Here is a 5,826-nt window from a genome sequence, read left to right as displayed (position 1 = left end):
AAGTTTACAGTCATACCTGGGATATAAAAAAGATGAGGGTATCTGCTTTGCATGTCATGCTCGGTTTTCCCAAGCCGCCTCCTCGGCTGGCTGACCCGTCCACTAAACCTCCACCGATGAAATATCTGTCGACCTCAAATTTCAAACCTGCCTATCCAAAATGGCTACCGGCTCCTTAACATAAGTCTATTCCTTGTCCAACTACACCGAGCTAAAATCTAACACATCTGACGCATCCTCGTAGTACTTTCGGAGCATGGAAACATGGAATTGTCACGACCCAAAATTCCAACCGTGGGGCTGTGATAATGCCTAACATTCACTTGCCAGGCAAGCCAATGTTATCTCATTAATTAACTATTTTTAACAATTTAAAAGCAGAAAAGTAATAATTAACACTTAAATAACTCTGAAATGCACGAGACAAATAGCAAAACTAACACAGTCTATACTAATCCTAGAAATCCGGAGTCACAAGTACATGAGCAACTAGAATACTATAAATATGATCTGAATGAAATACAACTATTTGAAACAAAATTAAACAGTAAAGACAGAATAGAAGGGGACTTAAGGGACTGCGAACGACGTGCAATTCTACCTCAAGTCTCCTGATCAAGTCGATCCATGAAAAACTCCTCTACGCACTGTTGGGAACAACATCGAGATCGGCACAAGAAGTGTAGAAGTGTAGTATGAGTACAACTGACCCCATGTAATTTGTAAGTGTCGAGCCTAACCTCAGTGAAGTAGTGACGAGGCTATGGCATGACACTCACTATAAACTTGTACGAATAATGATAACATAATACAAAATATAGATAAAGCAGTAACCTCATAAAAACAGACCTGAGCGTCAACTAACAAAGGCCCCCAGAATAACCTCATATCACAGTACCGAGATAAAACACTCAGACAGATATAACACATCATAATCTGTTGTGACACGCAACCTGATCCTAACATTTATTACAATATCTGTTGCGGCATGCAACTCGATCCCAATATCATTTTACGATATTTGTCGCGGCATGCAACTCGATCTCAATATCATACTAATATCTGCTGCGACGTGCAACCCATTCCCATTATCAATTCATTTAAATACTGTTGTGGCGTGCAACCCATTCCTAATATCGACTCATTAACATGAACAACTCAACACAACCAAATCTGGTAATCTCAGCACAAAAGGAAACAAAGCGTATAAAACATCAAGGAACTACTAATACAAAGAGAGGATAACCAATACCTCGTGTTCACAAACCTCGATAATTCATCAATACAAGAATAGCTAAAAGACACACATAATCAGAATAACATAATGAAGTGAAAAAAGTAATGTAAAGAAAATAAAAATAAGTAAAAATATAAGACAATGAAGATATACAATTAATACAGGTTGGAACATATAGAAGGTAAACAAGTATTGAGTGAAGAATGAATAAATCGAAACAAGTAACAATTAAATAACATATAACAAATAAGGCATGGATAACAAGTAAGGACATGCAACAATCAAAGCATGTAATGAAATATAACATGGAATAAATAATGACGTAATGGTAAATAGCCCAACCCACATGCTTTAACCCATGACATCGCATATACACTCATCACCTCGTATATACGTCGTTCCCACACATAAATCATGTAACAAATAGACCAACAAGTCCTAATTCTCTCAAGTCAAAGTTAGACATGACATTTACCTCTTTTTACAATCAAATCAACAATCAATCACAGATTTCCCTTTCGAACAAGCCTCAAAACTAACCAAATCTAGCCAAATATTGTTCAAACAATTCAAAATAAGCTTTAAAAACTATCCATAAATGTGAAAGCTTCAATCTTTAGCTAAATTGAAAAAGTCAACAAAAGTTAACCCCTGGCTCGCTTGGTCAAAACTCGAGATTCGGACCAAAACCCGATTACCCATTCACCCCCGAGCATAGTTACATGATTTGTTTTGTAATCCGACCTTAATTTGAGGTCTAAATCTCAATTTTATAAAATCCCTAAATTCTTCCAAAAACCCTTAATTTTTACCATGAAATTCCTAGATTTGATATTAAAACCTCATGAAAAGTAATGGGGAATTGATAGAAAATGAATTAGAGTTGCTTACCAATGAATTTGGGAAGAAAAAGTTCTTCAAAAATTGCCTCTAGAGTGTTTGGGCTTGATAAATGGTGTAAAATAAGTTAAGTCCCGATTTTTCCCTCTTTTACCCAACTGCAGGTGTCGCATTTGCGAACGCTTGTTCGCAAATTTGATGCCCGCATATGTGACACACTGATTGCAAATTGCATCAGGCCCAATGAATTCGCAAATGCGACATTTGGTTCGCAAATGTAGAATGCCCTCCATCGCAAATACGCTCTAGTGCTTCGCAAATGGAAGCTGACAAATGTTATGAGTAGTCGCAAAAGCGGAGGATTGCTCGCAAATGCGGACAACACCCAGTCCGCAAATGCGATGTTTCTTTCGCAAATGCGATGCCCAGCCCCCAGTTCCCATTTTGTAAATGCGATCATTTGACCGTAAAAGCGAGGCTCACAAATGCGATCCAAACCTCGCAAATGCAAGATCTGCAAGCTTGCACCAACAAATCCTAAAATCATCTAAACTCTCTCGATACTCACCCGAAACTCACCCGAGCCCCTCGGGGTCCAAACCGAACATGCACACAAGTGTAATAGCATCCTACAAACTTGCTCGCTACCTCAAATAATCAAAATAACAGGAATCGATTATCAAAACGCAAGAATTTCAACTTTAAAACTCATTTTCACAATTTTCCGCATAGCGTATCAAAATGCGCTCGGTTCTCCTTATACCTCAACCAAACGTGCATAAAAGTCCAAAAATATCATATGAACCTACCGAAAGCTTCAAAATACTGATCCGAGGTTGTTTACCAAGAATGTTGATCGTGGTCAGCTCAAGTCTCATTTTAGGCCAAAAATCACAGTTTCTTCAAAATTAAAGCTTTCCGGAAAACTACATGGACCACGCACACAAATCAAGAAACATAAAATGAAGCTATGGGAGGTCTCGGAATATTGAAATTAAGTCTAATACTCAAAATAACCTATCGGTTCATTATAGGAACACCAAATGAACTCCCGATAAGCTAGGTGGCAACGCAAGTATGTAGGCCACCTCACCAACTCTCTCTCTAGAACTTCAAAAGGACCAATATACCGAGGGCTCAACTTTCCCTTCTTCCCGAACCTCATCACACCCTTTATGGGCGAAACTCTGAGTAGAACCCTCTCACCCCCCATGAATGCCACATCATGATCCTTCATATTAGTATAACTCTTTTGCCTTGACTACGCTATACGAAGCCGCTCCTGAATCAATTTCACCTTCTCCAAAGCATCACAAACCAAGTCAGTTTCCAAAAACCTAGCCTCTCCGTCTCAAACCAACCAACCAGAGAACGACATCGCCTCCCATATAAGGCCTCATAAAAAGCCATCTGGATATTCAACTAGTAGCTATTATTGTAGGCAAACTTCGCTAATGGTAGAAGTGGATCCCACTAGCCCCCAAAATCAATGACTCAGACTCGCAACATGTCCTTCAAGATCTGAATAGTACACTCGGTTTGCCCGTCTGTCTGGGGATGAAAAGTTGTACTCAACTTAACCTGGGTGCCCTACTCTCGCTGCACCAATCTCCAAAAATATGATGTAAGCTAAGTGGCTCGATCCGAGATAATAGATACGGGCACACCATGTAGGCGAACAATCTCTCTAAGATAAATCAAAGCAGTTGCTTTGAAGTATATGTAGTCATGACTAGAATGAACTGTGCAGACTTAGTCAGTCTATCCACAATGACTCACACAACATCAAATCTCCTCAAGGTCCGTGGAAACCAAACCATAAAATCTATAGAGATACGCTCCCACTTCTACTCTATTATATCTAGACTTTCAATCAAACCAACAGGTCTCTAATGCTCATACTTACCCCACTGACAGTTCAATCACCGTGAAACATACTCAACAATGTCTTTTTTCATCCTCCGCTACCAATAATGATGCTTCAAATTATAATGATTCGACATGTCATTTTGAGAATTAGCATTCCATTCGGTGGTTTAAGGTCTCGTGTAGCTTCATATTATGAATTATGACTTGTATGTGTGGTCGAATTTGGTTTTCAGATGATTCGAGATTGATTTGGAAGAATGATTCTTGTTTTAGAATCTTAAGTGGTAAGAGTTGACTGGAATTTGACTTTTGTGTAGATGACTTAGGAATAGTGTTTTGATGATTCCAATAGCTTCGTATGGTGATTTTTGACTTAGGAGTATGTCCGGATTTGGATTTGGAGATCCGTAGGTTGATTTGACGCATTTTGGCGAAAGTTGGAAAGTTAAAGGTTTGGAAGGTTGAGAGGTTTGACCGGGAGTTGACTTTGTTAATATTGGGTTCGGATTACGATTTTGGGAGCTGGTGTAGCTCCGCGGTGTCATTTGGGACTTGCATGCAAAATTTGAGGTCATTCCAAGTTTATTTGATATGATTCAGTGCGAGTTGTAGAAGTTTAAAGTTCATTAGGCTTGAATTGTGGTGCGATTCATAGTTTTGATGTTGTTTGATGTGATTTGAGTCCACGAGCAGGTCCGCGTTATGTTATGGAAGTTTTTTGTATGTTTGGACGGGGTCCCAGGGGCCTCGAGTGTGTTTCAGATGGGCTACATGCCATTTTTCCATATTTTGGACTGTTGATTTCTAGTGTCTGATGTGATTCTTCGTGATCGCGAAGCGTCAGTCATGATCACGTAGGGTGTTTGGTGGACTAGTAGATTTTCCTTTTTCGCGTTCGCAACGTGTGTCTCACGATCGTGGACTTTTGGTGAGTTGACTCATCGCATTCGCGATAGGTGGTTCGCGATCGGGTAGTGGGCGACCATGATGGGGAGGCCAGTATTTAGTTATTTGCGTTCGCATTAAGTTGTTCGCGATCGCAAAAGCTGAGGTAGTGGTGATTCGCATTTACGTCCCCAATGTCACGTTCACATAGTGCTTTTGTGGAGGCAGTGTTGTTTCTTCTTCGCGATGAGATAAGTATTTTGCCTAACTTTGTGTCGGGGAACTACCCCTTAGGATTTAGGATTTATTGTATTATTTGAATTATTTGAAGGACGTGTACGCGAGGTGACGAGTGCATACTCGGACTTATATGTGAAAATATATCGGTTTAAACTTTTAGGCTTCTTTCATGTATTTATTTGAAGTTGTTAGCACATGTTATATCTTTTATTTGTCATGTTTGCTCTTACATGCTTTATTTGAAGTTGTTAGCACATATTATATCTTTAACTTGTCAAGTTTACTCTTATATGCTTTATTTGAAGTTTTTACCTCTTCTATTATTATGTGACTTATTTTATTTTTGAGTTATTCTTAATTGAAATTGTTGTTACATGATATCCTTTCGTTGCCGGGTTATTCTCTTGCATTTAGACTTTGTTTCTAGTTCATGTCATCTCTTTCATTGTTATCTTATGTCATACACTAGAGTTCGAAGTTTGTCATTTCATGGAAATACCTTTTTTTTGAGTTTATTCTTAAGCAATTAATTGAAGTTGAAGTTATTGAAAGTCATTAACCTACTTTAGTTGAAGTTTTTGTTTAATGGGATATTGTACATTTGTTGAGTTACTTTTCGCGTTCATTTTGTTGCTATTGAGATTTTGTACATGTCGTGTTTGAGCTGTGGGCTATGTGTTGTGGTGATATTGGTGTTGTTATTGTTAAGAGGTTGTGGCCTATGGGCACTTGTGGTACGAGTTGATATGTCGTGT

Source organism: Nicotiana tabacum, chromosome 14, assembly GCF_000715075.1.
Source record: "Nicotiana tabacum cultivar K326 chromosome 14, ASM71507v2, whole genome shotgun sequence".
Lineage (NCBI taxonomy): Eukaryota > Viridiplantae > Streptophyta > Magnoliopsida > Solanales > Solanaceae > Nicotiana > Nicotiana tabacum.
This window is presented reverse-complemented; position numbering follows the sequence as displayed.